Source organism: Canis lupus, chromosome 24, assembly GCF_011100685.1.
Source record: "Canis lupus familiaris isolate Mischka breed German Shepherd chromosome 24, alternate assembly UU_Cfam_GSD_1.0, whole genome shotgun sequence".
Lineage (NCBI taxonomy): Eukaryota > Metazoa > Chordata > Mammalia > Carnivora > Canidae > Canis > Canis lupus.
In genome coordinates, this window is record NC_049245.1 from 12499514 (window position 1) to 12520844 (window position 21331).

At 39.6% G+C, this 21331-nt stretch overlaps 1 protein-coding gene and 1 long non-coding RNA gene across 4 annotated transcripts in view; one reads left to right on the forward strand and one right to left on the reverse strand.

The window, feature by feature from the left end:
* LOC111092233 overlaps positions 1-6069 on the forward strand; it is a 29119-nt gene extending 23050 nt beyond the window's left edge. Inside the window, exons 3-4 of the long non-coding RNA XR_005377600.1 lie at positions 5071-5458; positions 5980-6069. This is a non-coding gene — a long non-coding RNA (uncharacterized LOC111092233). The remainder of the gene's footprint in view (positions 1-5070; positions 5459-5979) is intronic.
* Positions 1-21331, reverse strand: part of SNAP25 (synaptosome associated protein 25) — a 78522-nt gene that overhangs the window by 35526 nt on the left and 21665 nt on the right. The window lies entirely within an intron of this gene.

Here is a 21331-nt window from a genome sequence, read left to right on the forward strand (position 1 = left end):
CAGAGGTTCCAAATGTCTCACAACAGTGTCCTGTACTTGGAGGATGGTCACACTGGCTAATTTCTATGAGATAGTCTTTCATTCAGAGAACAAGGGGAAGATGTTTATCAGAAAAAGCACACAGAGACTTTTCTTCTCCAAATAGCAGAGTCTGTGAAGGCTAAGACTTGATTAAGATGATTAGAGCTGGATAGTCCTGATAAACTCTTCCTCTGAAAATGATAATAATTAAATTACATGTCTTAATGACAAACTAAGGATCAGAGCAAATAATAATTTTTAGCAAGGTAGCAAGGTTCTGTTTATATTTCTATTGTTAAAAATGGCCAGTTCTTAAATCTGCTGTGTTTGTGGTTGTATAAGTTCTTTAAAGTGTGGACTGGACTTAGTTCCTTGTTCTTATATGTTGGATATTTTTGAGCATGAAATTCAACTTCCCTCTTTCTTCATAGTAGGCACTTCTGGTATTAACAAATTATTTAGTTGAATTAAAAAAGATTTATCTTTCAAATACGAAGAACAGTGGCTCATGAATAGATTTACTGCCTTACTTCCATTTTATGCCCAATATCTGGCTCACTGATAAGTTGCAGTGCTCATGATAGCACTTCATAGCATGGTCTAAAGTCTCCTTGCATCTAAACTTTTTTATTTTCTTGTAAAAATGCAGACTATAAATCATACCACCTATGGAAGGATGAAGGTGGTGCTAGAATTTGCATTTCCTGCAACAACTATAGGTCCTCCTTATGCCCCTAGAATGGGAGGATTCATTTATGTATAGCTTTGTGTAGTGCTGAAGGGCTTTGCAAGTATCCAATGGGAAACTCTGATAATCCTAGATAATTCTAGATAATAATTTATCTAGATGATAAAACCATCTAGAAATGCAAATATAAAAAATATATAAAATATATTATAAAATATATATATAAAAATATTTAAAAAGGCAGCCTCCCTTTCTCCCCACCATGTTCTTCTCAATATCTGATGGCATAGAATGGGCTAGATTAAACACCATGAATGCATTCCTTACAGGAAAATTTGCCTTAAGAACCATCTCAAGTGAACAGATATTTCAACCAGCTCAGAGATATGTCACCATTTCCCCAGTATCTCTGAGGGAAGCCACTGGCCACCATTATAGCCCCATGCCTTTCAAGCTTGGCTTCCTTATTTTTCAAATCATTGTGTCCCACCCAATTTCTACATGGGATTCTGTGTCTCTACATCTAGATATATAAACAAATACAGTCCTGATCGGGTTTCTTTTGAAAAAAGTCTGACTTCCCTGATGAGCCCCTTCCCTGGGCTACTCTGGGCATGACACCGTGGCTGATAGGCAGCTTCAGCTTGGCTTTTTGTTTTTTAGGGTCCTGGTCTGGGACCCTAAAGCAGCCAGCTCCCATGCAGCCAGCTTTGGCATCTCTTAATTGCAACAAGGCTGCTAGCCACAACCAACACTGATTATGCCTAAATCTCTCTTTTTCAAAAGTGCCAATGTTTCCTTTGTTTTGCAAATACAGCCAAATGGGTATTCAGCACTGAGGTTTGTATTATGCCACAGTTCCTGATTGTTTACTTGGGAGCCAAGCACAGAGGACTCACTGATGGGAAGAGAGGGAAGGGCAGAATGGGACTTCATCTCATTTACCCTGATCCTAGTCAAAGCAAACCACAGTAATTGGTTCAGCCATTTAACCAATGTTTACAGAGTGCTACGCTAGTGCAGCCACATTCAGCATGCAGCTGGAGTGCAACGGCCACCTCTATTGGGTTGGCTCTAGGAGCTCTAGGGAGAAACCTTTTGCTTCCAGGTCTCTTCTTTCATTTTGTCTAGGAGGGAACTGATGAAAATGTTTGTATTCTAAGGAACCTGGCTGGTTCCTGGAAACAGTGATATCTATGCAGGACTACACTTGGGCACATGAGAAACAAGTCTCTTTATAACCTAAATAAAATGGTTTCACTCAGGAGTACATGAACTGATAAAATCCAAGACCACGCAAAAAGACCATCATTCTAATCAAAACAAACTATTTCTGTGCCCACAGGACCAAATCAACAGTTGTTAGCTGCTATATATTCCTGTTCACTGATAGTCTTGCCTTCGGTAATGGATATTGGTGCTCTCTTCAGCCCCCTGGGATCTCTCTCACTTGTTCCATGTAGGTGTCCCCTAGTTTTGTCATATTTCACTCCTGACACTTCCCTGGAACCATTTTTGTAAGACCCCATAAGGCTGCTTCACCTGATCCATTGAAGGCTGTAAGTGCCCAGGTCTCACCAGGGCAGACCCATAGCTGTTAACCCACTGGCACAGCAGAACAGAAGTCCAGCTGTTTTTATCTTTAGGCAAGGCATATCATGAGGTATATTGGACCATCCAAAGGTTCTCTGGGGGTCCTGCCACATCTAAGACCTCTCTTGCAATTGCCCCACTGCCTGGCTTCCTCTCTGTCTAGCTGTCCTGCTTCCTCCTCTCCTTTCTTGTTTCTCCTGGCAGCACTTCCTTAATAAATCATTGCATACACATCCTTGTCTAAGAGTCTGCTTCTGAGGAACCCAGCCTGAAACAACTTCCATTGGCTTGGGAGTTATATTATATGAAGTATGGAGCACTGTAAACGAGGGACTGAAAAGAATGAATAAATCACTGCATCTGGAAAGGGGCATGGGCAGGGGGAGAACAGAAACTGCTTGCATTCCTAGCCATGCCAAAGAATATGCTAAGTCCCAGCTGAAGTTACTTGGGTTTGAAGACTCCACAACCAAATCATCATAGAGTGGCTAGAATTTGAGGGTTATTGGAGCATCATCCTCATGGGAGGAAGGAAAGCTCAGAGAGGTGGAGTAGTTTGTTGGCAGCCACATCATCATCTGGAACTCAAATCTTTAACTCCCAATCTAGGGTTCATCTTAAGGTACTACCAACATCACACACATTAGAAAACTTGGAAGGAAGGGACTCATCTTGTCTGGGCTTATTGAAGGTTTTCAGAATGTCTAAATATACCATGACTTAGGCCAACGTGGCCTGTGCTCTTTTCCTACTGTTAAGTTGAGGCAATTGCTCTTTTTATCTGCCATCATAGCATCTCTCTACTAACAAAACCCAAACTGTAGTTTCCTCTAGCTTAGATGTCTTCTGGAAGGTACTGATTTTGGTATAGAATGTTTTCTCTCCTGAATTAAAAGGAGGCATATGAGCTACATGGGGCTTATCAAAGAAACAGTATTATTTGTGTTGCTAAACTAATTGGATTTTGGCATTTTCTTTCTGCAGACATAAAGGTGAATGATGTTGATTATCATGATCTATTTTCCTAGGAAAGGTATTCATGATGAAGAGTCCTCCACATCCTAGACCTGTTATCCATGTGAATAATTTGTCCAAAACCCTAGACTTCCTGTGTTTTCTTCACAATTAAACATAAATGCACACAATTAAAACATAACTTAATCCTTTTAACATTTGGTTTTAATGGACTCATGTTTCAAACTTAACCTCATTCTAAGTAATAACATCTATCCAACCAGAAGTTTTGTGTTAGTTATGTTTTCCTAATATACACTGAAATAGACACACAACTATTTTTCTTAGAATCTGGGAGCCCACAGAACAAATGAGTGATTACCATCAAATGTCCATACTCTTTAATTTGTGGTTAAACTTGAAGCTAAGAGGACAACAGGGAGGTAAAGATCTTGGAAATCACACCGTACTAAAGATGAACGAAGGCATGAGGGTATTTAGTAGGAGAAAGAAGGCAGAGCATGACTCAAGATTCAACAGTTACCACAAGGAAGGGTCTTGTTCTATACAAGCCATTAAGTTATTTGTTATTAACTTAAAATTCTTTGGCATGGATATGTGCAGGTTGTAAACTTTACACCAGAGGTGGTTGGTAAACACTATATGCACCAGAATTGGGAATATAAGTTCTGGGTGGGGAGTGAGCATTTCAAAGATTCTTAATCAGAAACCCACATTCCTGAAGACAGCTACTACAAGAGCTTCAATCCTTTTTACTGTGGTCTACTGGGAGGTTTGGTAAGTAACAAAATGGGCATTAGGAATGACTTATCATTGGTGAAATGAGTTCTCAAAATATGCGAATTGGCTAGAAATACCATACAGACACTAACATCCCCCATAACATAAATACATAAATAAGGTGTGTGTGTGTGTGTGCGTGTGTGTGTCTGTGTGTGTCTGTGTCTACTTGATCTGGATCGATGCTATTGCTTAAAGTGTAAAATTGGTCCTTTATTTTGTTATGATTAAGCAATACTCTGCTTACTGGTTCTCATCTGGAGAGCTTGTTAAAACGGAGACTGCTGATGTCTGATAATTTGTACTTCTAAGAAATTCTCAGGTGATACCACTGTGTATGGTACAGGGAACACACTTTAAGAACCAGTGCTCTTACCTGATCTGACAACAAGGTCACCTGAATTTTGTTACTAGAATATCTTTGCATCTTCCCTGGATAAGCCTTTTATACAAGGTTCTTACTGGAGTGCCCAAAAGAAAGTTGGGGCATTGTGTTGGTGGAACAGGTTGTCCAACTAGGATTGTGTCTTCTAGTTAAGGTATAGTTAAGATATTGATGATACAAGCATGGATTCCCCACATAAGAGTGGGTTCTTTGTAGCCAGGGAAATTGGGATTTGCTGATTAGCCAGAGCAAAATCTTTTAACTCATCTCTCAGTATCCACTTCTTCCATAGGCAGTCATGGAGCTCAGAACTTAGATGGACCTAATTCTAACCTCTTGACCCTTTTGGGAAAGGTTTGCCATGAAGGAAGGAACAACATCCCCTTTTCGGGATTAAAGGATCCACTGTGGTTGTAAACATGGAAGACATTCCCTAGGTGGACAAGTTCCAGGGAGGAGCTGACTCACTTGCAAAGTGGCTTCATGGGGGTGAGAGGATCAAAAAATGCCAACCTAATGATTATTTACAATTAATCTGACAGTATCATATCAACGAATATAGACATTTGCCCTAGACTTTATCATTTGCCTTGAATGGAGATAATGTAATTATTATTTTTTGCTTTAGATAATAGTTCTGCTATGTCTCTCCTTGAAGCAACCAGGACCTACAAACACAATCCCACTCTGAAAAAAATTCATCATGCACCAACCTACCAAGTGGTTAAGCTAAGAGACTCATGTAAAATATTTGCTCTAAAAATGAATTCACTGCAGGATTTCTTTAAAATAGCAAAGCTCCTGGCTTGCATTCTAGCATGTTACAGACTGTTAAGTACTTGACAGAAAGAATGGAACCAAAAAATAAAAAAGTTCAACCAAAGTGTCAGGAGTCCCAGCTGATGTCAGAAGAGATCCAATTGATGATACAGTGTCTCTGAAGTGACTGTATAAGTCAATGGGAATAGAAGACTGATTTATAAAGTTAGATTCATCCAAATCTCCAGTTGCTTAAGGTAAGTAGCTAATACAACTCTAACTACCCCAGTATATAAATTTGGCTTCCTCAGTTAACTCTATTTGGCACTCACTATCATTAATATGGAGTAGATTTAAGAAGCACCATGGACTAGACCTTGTGGGCAAAAGGCCTAAGGAAATTTTTTTTTTTTTTTTTTTTGCATGAACTGAAACTATCAGAGGGAAGGAATCTTTCTGTGGTCAAATGATAAAGATTTTCATGCTAGATAAATCTCTACTCAGTGAGTGTCCCATGTTCACTTCTATCACTGAATGTGTGTTTGATCATTGCTAGTTTCAAGATACAATTTCAACAAGTTAAAAACATAATTCTCATAAAAATATAGTGAATATGTGTCAAAGACTTACTTAACTCATTAATGAGGGAACTAGCATGATGATAAATTTGATTCAAGAATAATTGATATATAATAATGCTAGAATGAGATTGCTGTAATTACATATATAGCTAGTTAACATCTTCTAGGGCAATAAAACTAACTTTTTTTTTTACTAGCCAGAATCATTTAAATTTTTAGTACACAAAAATCTTCAAGTTAAGGAACATGTAACTTCACAGAATATGGAGCCTGATCAAAAGTTAATGGTAAGTTAAATGAAGAGAATTACATAATCTGTGAGTGTGTCCCTTAGACATGCATCCATCCTTTGCCGTATTTTCTAGTTTAGGATAATTTTTCTTAATAATAAAAACGTATGAGTTTTTCCTTGGGTGTTATACCATTATACTGGTAGCGGCCACCAGATGAACTTTCTGCTTTGAAAGGCTGAGTGATTATTTATGATTTCTCCCAGTGCACTTAGTGAAGAATCTTAAACATCATATGCTGATGGTTCTCAAATCTGGTGTGGGGGGAAGGGAGGGTGGAGGACATTAAAATCTCTTGAGGAACTTAAAAAACCCAAGATGCCCAGCCAAAACCCCAGACCAATTCAATAACAATCTCTGAGAATGGGTCATAGGCAGCAGTATATTTAAAGCTCTTCAGGTGATTCTAATATACACCAAGACAGAGAACCACTGTACTACTTAGAATCAGTATCTGTGTGCATGTGTATATATAAATTTATTTTAAAATTTTCATTAATCATTAAACATTGCTCAAATGCCATTTTATTATTATTATTTATTTTTTCAATTGCCATTTTAAAAGACTGCATTGTGTTTCATCATATAAATGTATTACGATTTATTTGACTATCTCTTATTCCTGGACATTTAATGCTATTTATACTTTTCTGTCTCTCTCTTTTCTATTTTTGCTATAAATTAGATTGCCACAAACTTATTTATATAAAAACTTTATCTACATCTTGGATTATTTCCTTACAATGGGCTGCTGGGAGTGGATTTACAGGTCAAAAAAAAAATGCTTAAGGACATCTGAGACATATTACCAAAATGATTTCTACAAAGGCTTATTAATGTATACTTTAAAACTGATAATGTCCTCAATTATTTAGAAAATATTTGCATATTTCAAGAATAATTAAAGCATTTCTCAATGGACATTTTAAATTTAAGTTTAATTTAATCCAGCTAAAATTTATTTTAGTGTGTATATAGAGAGTTAAAGTCCCAATTTGATATTTTCTCTGAATAGTTCCTTTCTCAATGTCATTTGTGAAATAATTCATTCTTTCTCCATTAGTTTATGTAACATAAAGTATGAAGGCTAGTTCTCTTAACTCTAGAGAACAAACTGATGGCTGCCAAAGGGGAAGTGAGGGGGGGGGGGGATGGGGGAAATAAGCGATGGAAATCAAGAGTACACTTATCTTGATGAGCACTGAGTAATACAGAATTGTTGAATCACTATATTGTGCACCTGAAACTAACACTGTATGTTAACTGTACTGGAGTTTAAATTTATTTATTTTTTAAAAAGATTTTATTTATTTATTTTTGAGAGACGCAGAGAGAGAGAGAGAGAGAGAGAGAGAGAGGCAGAGACACAAGCAGAGGGAGAAGCAGGCTCCATGTAGGGAGCCTGATGCGGGACTCCATCTCAGGACTCTAGGATCATGCCTGGGGCTGAAGGCAGGCACTAAACCTCTGAGCCACCCAGGGATCCCTGGAATTAAAATTTAAAAAAATATGTAGATTGGGGGCACCTGAGTGACTCAGTGGTTGAGTGTCTACCTTTGGCTCAGGTTGTGATCCCAGGGTCCTGGGATCAAGTCCTGCATCAGGCTCCCTGGAGCCTGATGTCTCCCTCTGCCTATGTTTCTGCCTCTCTCATGAATAAATAAATAAAATATTTTAAAAATATGCAGATTAGTTAACTGTACTTTGCAATAGTGGATAGACTCACAGATGCACATGAAAAAGATTGACACTAGTAACAATCTATTTTGAGTATATTCTTGTCTCAGTTTTAACCATTACTATTTCTTAGAATGATCTAGTTGTGGTTTTAACTCTTACTCCCTTGTAGAACTCATAGGTGTTGAAAAACAACTTGAAAGCTCATCCTCTTTGAGATGGCTTTAATCTGTCTGCAAGCAGCTTGTCGCTTTGCCAATAACAGACCTGCCTAAATCCATCTGTTCTACTTTAAATATTCTCCCTCTGTAATATTGGTTATACCTTTGCATTATCTCTGAAGAAAGGTTTTTCTATGTAATGTTCCAGATTGACGTATTACCAATTCTGAATTTAATGGGATCCATTTTTAGGCATTTTTATTTGTATTTATTTATTTTTAAATATTATTTCTATAATCACCATAGTCTCATTGTCCTATGCTTAGGAACTCCATTGAAAATCATTAAATGAAGCCCAAAGTCCTCAAAGTCAGATTACACAAAGGAAAAGGAAGCCAGGATTATGCTCAAGAAAGCAGAAACATTTTCAATGAATTTAGGACACAAATCTCCTCCCTCACCCACAAGATTCCTTTGTTAGATCCATAGGAAAGGTAAACTTGTTTACTAAGTTTTTTAATGAGTGTACTTCATTAGCTATTGCACTTTTTTAGCTTTGTTATCTTCAAGAAAGCTTTATGGTACCTTTTCTACTGCCAGGCATCATACAGACCACTAGTCATTGCATGTCACAAAGAGGAAAAGCTGACTTCAGTAAATTTCCACTCACAACTCTCTGATGGCCAAGGAAAGGGTGTATATGCTGTTGTTCTAGAACCTGGAAAGAACTTACACTGACCCATTCACCCTCACCCCCCACCCCCCACCAGTCTCTGTCTTGATCAAGAAGTTGTTTGCTCATTGGAAGGATACACTGCCAGCCGGTGGATCAGAATTAAGTGTGTCACCTGTGGCAAGGGAAGTGGGCATCACTTGCTGGCCCTATAAGTGATCAAACTTTGAAGTGCTTTCCAGCCCCAGAGTCCATGTCAGACCATCTTGGCTTTCAGAAATCTGGCAGGATGGTGGTTATGGTCATTACCCTCATACAAGGGCCCACTTGGGCTTCATAATCTGACAAACTCGAGTAGGCAAACCTTTAGGTATTTCTCTTACTGAAGGCCTGGCTATGGGCTGTTGTAATATCTTCTAGGGAAGAGATCCCTTGATGTCACTTCAAGTAACTTCGGCTAGCAGATGGCTGTGCTGCAAGGTTCTGGTGTGCCTCAGGAACCTTTTTACTTCAAATGAAGAAACAAAACAAAAACAAAAGCCTCAGACACCCTGTTGCAGCTGAGCTGAAGGAGGAAGCGGAGGGAACTTTCCTGAGGCACAGTGCTGGCTCATCTTTTTCAGGAGAAGTTCCAGTAAGGCAGGCCTGACTAGCCTACACCTTGCCTTGGGAACATGAGTTTTTCTTTGGAGGATTCCAAATGGCTGCTTTCTCCAACCATTACAAACCCCAAGCCTTCCTGTCCTGCTTCCCCTTTGCCCTCAAAGTACTTACAGAGCAAGCAGCAAAGGATGGGGCCAACTGCTCAAAGCAAGCCCTAGCTTGGTAGAAACTTCCAAGAAAGTTCTTGCAAATACACTTCTCTACTGGCAGTGAGAGTAAGGGGAAGACATGGTCCTGGGCTGGCTTCTTCCAGGAGCCAACCGTGTGCCAAGAATCTGTGTCCAAGAAGTTTCCTAGGGAAGCATCCCTCTGCTACCCTGGGAGACCGAGGAGGAAGTGGAGGAAGTAAATGGAGAAAGGGATAGAAGCCAAGCAAGACGAGATCATTCTGTGAGGAGCTCTGATGTATAAAACACACATCAAGGCCAAGGTGCTGGGTGCTTGGAGCCCTACACCAATCAGTTATTGGTGAAAATCACTGAATGGGGCAAGGGAGACAAAAACTCCCAGACATTTCTGGAACTCTAAGGATGAGGCAATCCTTTATGGGGTTATATACAGACAATTCTTTGCATGGGGAAAGTCATAGGTTGCCTTTAGCAGCAAAACCTGCAGAAGCTATGCAGTGAGGAGGTAAGAAAGATCCAAGAGAGTCTTATGGGGAGCTACTGTGTCCACTATAGGAACCCTCTGGGGATAGATTTTACAGCTCCAGGCTGAACAGTACCCCAGAATTAGAGAGAAGCTATCTTGCCAAAAGCAGGTGGTAAGCCATCTGTGGGCTCTGTGGGAACATGAGGGCATATCCTGCTTAGGGAACCTTGCCAGTCAGCAGGGTGGAATGCCTGGCCAGGTCACCCTGAAACCCGCCTGGCCAGCTCCTTTGTGGGTGTCAACACCTTTTTTCCATTCCCAGGGTGTGGGTGATATGTAGATCACAGAATGTTTTTGTGTCATTAAACTGTGTATACACCTATGGAGTTGTTACTGATAACAGCCCAAAAGAGAATTGCCCTGCATATAAAAATTACATTTTTAATCCTTACCACTCTGAGAAGTTCAACAACCCTCCTCAGTCTTGTTTACTATCCAGGACCCGTGGCTACTCAGCCACTCATCCAAAGGCCCTAATAATAGGGAATGATCACTGAGTGCTTAGTGTCTGCCAAGCCCTGTTTAGATCCTTGGATGTGATAACTCAGTGTAAAAGTCCCAGCAACTCTGCGAAATGGGTGCCTTTAGTGTCTCTACTTTACAGATAGGAAATAAAAGCACAGAGGGGTTAAGGCCTAGAGTACCATAGCTAGTGAATGGCAGAGTTGGGATTTGAAGCCAGAGAGCCTGAATCCAGAGTTTTGCCATCGACCACTGAGTTACAGTATGGTGAACATACAGCCCTAAGTGTTTATGACTAGATTCTGGATGTGAAAACGCCACAATTCCATCAGGATTCAGTTCAAGGCCTGTGAATGAATTCCACTTCAAAAGTTATACCCCACTTTGACCCTCGTTTACTCTTCTTACAGTGTAATTGGTGAGAGATGAGAGATAAGGGAAAGGGAAGGGACTTGGCCAAGGTCATGCAGTTCTTAGTATCCGTAGAGCCTCATTCTTGGTCTATGGTCATTCTATCCTCCACATTGTCTCATTCAGACTCTCCATTCAGTTACTTTCTTCCTTGGAAACAATAGCTAGGAATAGTTAACATTTACTAAGTCCTTAATATAATATATACCAGGTGCTTTGCTAAGTACTCCACATGTGTCACTTTGTTTAATTCTAAGTTATATGCCTATGCATAGGCATGTTTTATTGTCTCCATTTTTTCAGATGGAAAAATCAGAGCCTTATGCAGGTTTAAATATTTTGCCTGAGGTTATATAATTAGCAAGTAACAAAACCTAAATTTCTTTTGTTATAGAATCAATTGCTTTAATTAGTGTCAAGAAAAAATTATCCAAAACTTGGAAATAAAGCAAAAGGACAATAGCATCCTTTCATATCATATTGAAACACTGTTTAATAGACTCACCCAAGGATCACTTAATTTTCTAAGGGAATGTGCCTTTGTTTTGCTTACTATTTTTCTTCTCTCTCAATAACTGCTTTATTGGGATATAATTGATGCACAATAAAGGCACATATGGAAAGCCTGCAGTATGATACATTTTGTTATATGTACATTATCATGAAACCATCACTATGATCAAGATAATAAATCACTCCAAAAGTTTTTACTATTTACTCTCAATTGGAGACCAGACAACCAAGTTAGATGTTACTTATAGAAGACTGGGCAAACGACTTTTATCCAGTAGAGATGCAAATGATTTCCCTTTGGGAGAAAACATAATCCCAAGTGTTACAGTTGTATTGCCCTATAGAACATTAATCAGTGTCATACTTAGCTGAGAAATTCATTTTAACACACCCTTCCTGACTGTCTATATGAATCTTTGTTTCTCAAATGCTCTGTGAACTTTACAGCTTCTTGGTGCACTAATGATGTGAATGAACCTTTGATCTATATTCACTGTATGTTGGTAGGAGAGTCATATTTTAACTCGAAATTGTATTTTGCCAATTGTATTTTGAGTTTGCATGTGTACATCTCAAAATGAGTTGATGTATTCTTTTTTTTTAAATTTTTTTTTATTTATGATAATCAGAGAGAGAGAGAGATCGAGAGGCAGACACACAGGCAGAGGGAGAAGCAAGCTCCATGCACCGGGAGCCCGACGTGGGATTCGATCCTGGGTCTCCAGGATCGCGCCCTGGGCCAAAGGCAGGCGCCAAACCGCTGCGCCACCCAGGGATCCCAAGTTGATGTATTCTTATGTCCACAGGCCCTTCCAGACAGCAATCAGAGTACACATTGTCTTATCCATCTAACGATGGTATGGTTAGATGGATAGTTAGATCTTCCAGATCGTTCTAGAAGATCATGGCTGCCATGTTAAAAAGCAAGTTTGTGATCTCACTGATTCTTATTTGGTATATACTGTTGGAGTGACCTGGCAAATACAGTGTACACAGAATTCATGCCTTGAATCTCTCTGAGTTCCTGTTCTTTCCATTCTACCAGATTTGAGACTTCTTTTTCTGTAGCTACACAAATATCTAAAATTTCCATAAATTTGCTTTCTAGGAGGCAGGTATCATAGACAGACAGGCTTTTCTGGCCCTGCAGTTGATGTAACTAGACTCTCAGGGGGATGTGAAGAAAATAGAAGATTTCATGAATAACAAAATGTTATTAAGACAAAAGCCACCAGAAAAGGTTACTCTGCTTTAATCACAAGTGCAAACACGGCTCCCTTCAAACAGATTTATGTGTTGCTTTTTGGAGGTAGCAGCAGGTTTGTTCACATTTTCTAAGGAATCAGATCTCATGCTTATTAATCATTTGGTCCCTCAGGAGCAAACCTGATGAAAATGCTTAACTATTTAACTTTGACTGAAATCCTCTAAATCCCTGTCATTTTGTTTGCCATAACATGACCCCTCAACCTTCCCCTGCCTTCTTTAACTGGTCAGCTTCCCTCCAGCTTTCAAAATTCAGCACAAATGCCATCTCCCGGAGGAGGCTGGTGGCCTGGGCCAAGGTTCCTCTGGATTCCTGTGTGTCAGGTGTCCTGTCCTGGTATTGTTTACCTTGTGCTACAGTAGTCTCTTCATGTTATCCACATCTCCCATTACCCTAGGACAGGTTCTCAAAGGATATCCTTTTAGTGCCAGTGGCTAGCACACAGAAATCATTGAGTAAGTATTTTTGAGGACAAAAACCATAGCTCACACTTCTTTATAACATTTTTTTTGTTTGTTTGTTTCACATAATGCTGTGTCTCAAGCTTGAGTATGGACTCACATTTTTGTTGCTTAATTATTTCTTGCAGCTTTCTGGTACCAGTCTCTCTTTGACCATTTAAGGCAATATGTTGTCAACTATTTTGAACATGCTAATATTTATGAGAGAGTCCATCCAATAAGCAACTTAAGAAATTATACACACCCACCCACACACATTCATTCACTGGCCTCAGTATCTTGGGTGGTGAAGTACTGAGGGCTTAGAGGACATCCAAGTGTTAGAGAAACACATTAAGGTTTCTTTTCCAGAGAATTTACAGACCACTCTTGGCCATTTGGATGTTATTTTTGTAGGGCCTGATTAATGCACCCAGAAAATGTAGCTTCATGCAATATTTATCAATGGCTCTGGGTCTAAGCAGATGGAAGTTTATTAAAGCTTCCCATACATGAAGCCATGAAGATATACCTTACCCTCTTCCCCTTATTTAGACTTGACCAGGTCCTTTAGAAATGGCCTGGACATCAGAACCAGTACTATTTCAAAACAGTTTGTGGACTTTGGTTGAAAAATAAATTTTAGAAATAAACAGTTTTCTGAAAAAAAAAAATGAGTTCCCTAATTGAGAAAATAGCATTTTTAAATATAAGTATAGAATCAGAGATCTTAAAAAGGTCTTGAAAGTTAAAGTCAGGTTTTGTTTTTTTTTCTTTAAGAAGAATGTTGGTTGAGGAGTGCTAGTTGGCATATGGTCCAGGACTAGCAGCATCCATCAGCGTCCCCAGGGAACTTGCTAGAAATACAAATTCATGAACCCCGTTCTAGATCTGCTGAATTAGAGTCTGAGGGTACTTCCCCAAAATTTGTTTTAACAATCTTTCCATGTGATCCTGATGGTCACTAGTTTGTGACGTACAGAACTAAGTTTCCAGAAGGTCAGCTGTCAAAACTTCCAGAAGGTTTGCTTCCTTAGGAAGCAAAATAATTAGTTCTGCAGAGTTTTCCACAGACCAGAGCTTGTAAAAGTTTAGCTGCATAAAAGTCACCAGGAGAGCTTCTTAAAACACAGATTCTTGAGCTCCAATCTCAGAGATTCTCTAATCCAGTAGGTTTGGAGTGAGGCTTATGATTTTGTATTATTATCAAGTCACATAGTGATTCTGGTGGTCCTTGGATGACAGTTTGAGTAGTGAGGATGGCTACCCAGAAAGCTATGAGCTCATCTTGCATGGCTACAAAAGCTATACTCTATCTACCTGGAACATCATGAAGGCTTGGTGATCACAAGGAGGGTTTTTTTCCCCCTTGTAAGAAAAATATTACCGGGTTCTTTGCTATTTAAAAATAGCACAGAAGCCTTTGGGGCAGGTTCCTTTCTATAGCTTCACAAGGCAACAACCTTGTGCATTTTTTTTTCCCTTTCAGATCTTTTTTGATCAGGAGAGTCAGTTAAATATCAGTATGTAAAGGCTGCTGGGGGCAGAGCTGATAGCATTACCCACTCCAGCGCTTCCCAGCTGGAGCTCCTCACCAAAGAAATGAATGCGTAAAGAAGAAATGACTGTAATGTCTGCATCTCATAGTAATGTCTGGCTGTCACAGAGTCTGCATCTAAGTTCTGAATCATCTCCTTGAGTGCTATGGCCTCAACAGAAGAAAAGCATGGGCCATCAAATGAAGTGAAAATTGCTCATTCATTGTTTTCCATGAGATTAAACCGGACAGAGGAAATAACAGAGTTGACCATCTGTGTGTCCATAGGCTATTTACTAAACCTCTCTGAGCTTCTGTCCTGCCAGCTGTGAAGCAGAATTAAGAGTACATACCTAAATGCTGCTGTGAACAGAACTACTCTGTGTGGCTCATAGACCAGCAGCATCAGCATTACCAGAGAGTCTGTTAGAAATGCAGAATCTCAGGCCCCACTCCAAACCACCTGAGTCATAACATCTGGGGGTGGGGGTCAGCAAGCTGTTTTAACTAGCCCTCTAAGGGATTCTGATGCACACTGAAGTTTGAGCAACAGTGAATATGATGACTGAGAGTAGATTCTAATGGTGAAGGATGGCTTAAGGAGTGAGGCTACAGTGCTTCAAATGCTTACTTGCTGTGTGATCTCAGGCAAGATGTTAATCTCTCTGAGCCTTATTTTCCTCATCACAGAAATTATTGCTATTGTAAAAATTAAATGAATTAATACATGTAAAATAGCAGAAAGCCGGAAACATAGGGCATATAATAACTCTTTAAAACTGTTGCCTCTGAACCATGGGATCATGGTTGAACATTTTTTTCTTTTTTTATACTTCTCTTTACACACTTTTTCTACAATTATCATAAATTGCATTCATAACCAGGAGAAACACTATAAAAATGATTTCTGTTGAAGGAGGGCAAATATTAACAGCTGAAGTAGATGAGGTGATGGGTTTGGCTAAGGAATATCCCATGGGTTATCATGAGTCTTCCCTACACCAATGCCATTATCCATATAGCCAAGCATACCTTTTATTGGCTTCTGAACACACAGGTGTGAGTTTGATCATTCCTATGCAGTCAATCAGGAGGAACATCTTCTTAGGCCTTATTAACCATAGGCATGGGCTCAAAATAGATTAGACTGAGGTGTGCTCCCATCCCTCCTTGTAACCATTAGGTGAACAAACCAGACTAGCCTATGAGATAGACCATCATCTGATAAGCTACCCTAGACCAAGCAGTTCCCAGCAGACCCACTCACTGACCACAGAATGAGCTCAACCAAGACTAAGAAAACTGCACAACTGAAATCAGCCCAATTTGCTGACTTGGTAGAATCATGAGCTAAATAAATGATGCTTTTTGAAGCTACTACATTTTGTGGTTATTTGTTACCCAGTGAAAGCTAACCAATATGCTGGATATACCTCAACAGTTTGCTATAGTGTCATCATCCTGTTCTGCCTTCCATACCCAGTAGTCAAACTTCTTTTCACTTTTTTTATGTTAGGAGTTTTACAGATAGTTGGACTATCAGTATGAGTAAGTAGCAGGCAGTAAGTAGAGCAGAAATAAAGCATGCTTGGAAGACACGACAATAATGGAAGGTACTGTCTTCACATCCTTTAATAAAAGAAAATAGGCCAAGAGGAAAAAAAGAAGACTGACTTAATATAAATTTTTCATATGGCATATCAGGAACAACCGGTAATTCTATTCTTAGCCTTTTTCTCTATTGAAGCTGAAATTTATTTTCAGGTTAATGTCTATCTTGGTCTGAAAAGTTGTGGGCCAGGACAGGAAGAATGCAGTTGGTAAAATAAAATGTTGTCATCCCATTTCATTGCAGGAGGCGAAAAAAAAAAAAAAATCAATGCAGGGCTGGACCCAGATGTCACCACCAATCTGCCCAAGTGATTGTTGGTGGCACACATTTACTGATCTGCTGATGGCCATCAATTAATGAGTCATCAGGTTCAGTAATCTGGGCAGAATTAGGATGTTCTCTGTAGCTTTAAGGAGTAGAAATTCTTTGCCTTAGCTGTTGAAATACTGCCTATTCTTTTCTAGCTTTGGGGTCAACCAGATTTTAATTAGATGAATTAATCCATCTGGAGTACCTAGAAGCACCATAGTTGACACACAGTTGACTCACTGTGTGCCAGGCAGTGTCTGACCTCTTCGTGAGTGCTAATCCTTACAACAACCCTATTATCATCACCACTATTTTGCAAATAAAGAAACAGGACGGAAAGGCTAAATAGCTTCCCCCTTTGTCTGAGACCAGAGTGTCCACCATTAACCAGATCATGACCAGATGCCAGCACAGTGTGGGGACACGGCAGATGTTCGATAAATACTGTGTCTGATTTATCATATAAGCCCTAACAGGGATGTTGCTCCTTGGGGACTGGTGAGCACTTCTTGAGAATAAGTACTAGTGATGAGTATTGATTTATTTCTCTCTTGTATCTCTATCTTTCCATTTAAAAGACCACTCTTACCACATCTATTCTTTCTGAATTTCAAAGGGACCACGAAATTCTTTAGAGTGTAAAAGGTGGCAATTTGGTAGGAAGTTTAGTAGACTTGTCTGGAAAGTGACTTATCCCCACAAGCAAGAAGTTTTCACTTGGAGTCTGTGTGTGGATGATGACAGGAGTACCCCCTAAAAAAACCAATCACTGTCAAGGTAGCTCACCTCTATTCCTTCTTCTCTAAGATGTTTTAGCCAAACATCAACATTTCCTGGGCTCAGAGTCTTTCAGTCTTTATTGATAAGAAGAATCTTGCAAGTGCAATTTTGCTCTCCCTCTCAATAAATAGGTCAGCCCCTTTTATCTCTTTCCTACCATCTTCTACTCCCACCCCACATACCCATACAGATGTGCACAGAACATGCACACCCACCATTCTTTCTTTTGCTCCAAACCAGAAAAATTCAATATGAGACTGATCTTTGAAATATAATGGCTCAGAATCAGTTCAGAATCAATATGTCCCCAGCAAAACCACCAGAATTCTGAGTTTTCCCAGCAGGCTTCAGACAGAAATGGAATCAACATAAACAAACATAAAATGAATTCCAATGAGCTCTACTAAATAACACCAATGCTTGAGAACACTGTTTGCCTGGGATGAAGAACATGCTACTTTGAAGTCTCAGATGTCAGTAGAGGTACATTTAAAATTTCAATCATGGTGTGAATGAACATACTTTTATTCCTTGACAATTTTGGGAGCAGAAAGTTGATTTTATATGGGGACAAGATGGGACATAGCTTGTGATTTACATGTGCTCCTGAGGTTTCAAATATACAGTTTCAAAAACAGAAAAAATAAGTAAGTCACAACAACTTCTCTACTTAATTATAAATCCATTTAAAAACATGTATTGAGGGGGCACAGGGTGGTTCACTTGGTTAAGCATCTGACTCTTGATGCTTTGGCTCAGGTCATGATCTCAGGGTCATGATCTTGATCAAGCCCCTCATTGGGCTCCATGCTCAGCAGAGAGTCTGCTTGAGATTCTCTCTCTCTCTCTCTCACTCTGCCCCTCTGCTCCCCGACCCCTGTGAAAGGTGGACACTCTTTCACTCTCAAAAAAAAAAAAAAAGAAAAAAAAAAAAGAAAAAAGAAAAGAAAAGATCAAAACATTAATGTGTGGACTTTTTAGTGTATGTATGTGTAAAAGATGGATAAGATAGCATTCCTGTCACCAAGTTTGTAGTTGAGTTCAAGTGCAAGAACATGGATCTGGGGATGTACCCAGGGTGAGGACCTAAATGCAACACTTTGAAATCCAGGGAAACAGTATTTTTTAGACTCACAGATTCAAATGAATACTCATTTTCCCGAAACATATTCTGATAGCTAATCGAAGTTCTCACAATCAGGAATTTCCTTTGCACTACCAAACTCCTGACATAAAAATGAAGTGTTTTCTTAAGTGTAGAAAACAAAGCATAAGGATGTGTTTGGATGGTCCAAATTCTTTTATGCTGACTATCAGTTCCAGTTATTGAAAGAGGTGTCTGCTGCATTCTGCATTCTGATCTCCCTAAAATCAAAGACATGCTGAATTTTCCCAAGTGCACATTAAAGAAATAAGAAAGCAAGTGAGGTAAGAGAGGAGACTTCTCAGGAAAAGGATATGTAATGTCAGATGGTTTTGGGGAGAGGGAAACCAGAATATTCCTTAAACTTTCCAAACACATCCTTTCCCCACCCCACACTTGCCTGGTATATCCTGACTGAAGATTTCACAGATATTTTCTGTGACTGGGCCAACTTCCCTTTTAAATAGTATGGCAACACTCCACACTACTTACCTGGAGCATCTGGTGCAATGTAGTGGTTACCAACATGGATTTGAGAGTGAGATTGCCTCAGTTCAAATCCTGGCTTTGCCACTCACTGGCTGTGTACCTTAGCCAAACCCCTTCACCTTACCGTACCTCAGTTTCCTTATCAGTAAAATGGGGATAATAATATTTGTCACCTCATAGGATTTTTATGAAGACTAAATGAGGCAATATTTATGAAAATTATTAGAACAGTGCCTGGCATATAGTAAGTGCTAAATAAGTGTTCATTTAAGAGGTAAACATTCTAGGGAATCCCTGGGTGGCTCAGCGGTTTAGAACCTGCCTTTGGCCCAGGGTGCGATCCTGAAGTCCTGGGATCAAGTCCCACGTCGGGCTCCCTGCATGGAGCCTGCTTCTCCCTCTGCCTGTGTCTCTGCCTCTCTCTCTGTCTCTCATGAATAAATAAATAAAATCTTTAAAAAAATAAAAAGAGGTAAACATTCTAGAATGAGGTATTTAATATGTCCCTCTCAAACATAAGTTCCAACTTACTGTTTTATGTCACTGAGGTGCACTAGATATCTGATACACAAGGCTGGAGTAGGGAAAGCATTACTAATATCATTACTATGGTTGATAGTTAACATTCATGGAATGCTTGCTCTATGTCCAGCACTGCAGTCAAAACTATATGCATTATCTAATTCATCTCTGCAATAACTCTTAGAAATAGATACTCTGTTGATACCTGTTTGTCAGATGAGAAAACTGAGGCTCAGTAGGGCCTAATAACCTGCTCAAGGTAACACAGCCAGAAGTGCTGGTTTATTCCCAAGAGACTGAGGAGTACACCAAGTCCTGGATCATTTGAGAAAGTTTGCACAGTAGTGACTGGGAACTAAGGCAAAGAGATCAGGACTTTATGGTAGCCATGAAAATGTGTCCTTCAGATTTTTGCTTGCAGGCAGGGCTTGATTACCACCTCCCTACACACACACACACACACACACACACACACACACACATACACACACCTTGATATTGGGCTAGACTCAGTGACAGGTTTCCAAAGATTAGAGTAAGGGAAGGGAAAAACAGTAACTTTATAGTGGAGTCACCTGGCAAATGCTACTCTACGCAAATATAACATCACCAGTGATGTCATGTGGATTTGCTACACGCCCTGGTGTGAGATGATGGGTAGAACACTTCACTTCTACCATATTCTTTCCCAAAACCTAGAACCCCAGTCTAATGATGAGAATAACAGATAAACCCAGATTGGGTGATGTTCTGTGGGTATCTGGCCAATGCTCCTCAAGACTACCAGGGTTGTAAAAAACAAAGAAAGATGAAGAGACTATCACAGAAAGGAGACAGGGGAGACACAATTAAATGCAGTGTGGTACCTGGATTGGGCCCCAGAATAGGAAGAGAACATTTGTAGAAAGGCTAGTGGAATCCACATAAAATCTTGAGTTTGATTAATAGTAATGGACTAATGTCAATTTCCTCGTTGTGACAAATGTACCATGATAATATAAGGCATAACAGTGGGGGAAATTGGAAGAGGAGTATACATTCTTCAGGGGAGAGGTATACTATCTTCACAACTTTTATGCAAATCTAAAATTATTTCAAAATAAAAACATTATTTAAAACTGCCCCCAGAAATTGTGATTTGATTGGCTTAGGATATGGCCTGGACTTTGACATTTTTATAAGATCCTAGGCAATCCTGATGTGCAGACAAGTTTTGGAAACCACTGGTCTACATTCTTTTTCTTTTTTAAAATTTTATTCATTTATGTGAGAGAGAGCAAAGAGGGAGAAGCTGACTCCCCGCTGAGCAGAGAGCCCACCATGTGACTTGATCCCAGGGCTCTGGGATCACGATCTGAGCCAAAGGCAGACACTTAATTGACAGTCACCTAGATACCCCACTAGTCTACATTCTTAAGAGCTACACAGTTGAGTGGTAAAGCCAGTTTTTAAGTAAAGTCACAAGGGGCACTTGTGTTAAGTCCGGTCCTTCTCCTGAGCTACTGGCTCCATCTCTGTGATCATAGTGCAGTGGTTCTTCCTGGTGAATGTATTCCTGGTGAACAGGCCACATCTACTCTCAGAAAAGGATTTCAATTTCTGTGGCAGTAACCACTAGGCAACCAATCAGCTGAAAAAGCTGAATAAGTTCTGTATTTATCCCATAAAAAATCCCTTAGTCTGTGGGGAACTTGGAACTCAACTGTTCCCATAGCCTTGGGTTTCCTGGCTTGCAGGTCAAAACCCCTGCAATACATCTCTCTGCTTTGTTTTATTCAGTATGCATTTTGGTTTTTGACACTCTCCAACATGCACTGAATTTATTCCTAAGAAGCTAGGTGAATGGAACACCAGTAAATCAATTCCCATTTTAAGTGCGTAGTGAGAGCTGACTGTTTAAAGATTTTTTTGAAGAGAACCTGTGGGCAATGAGAGCTTCCTCCTA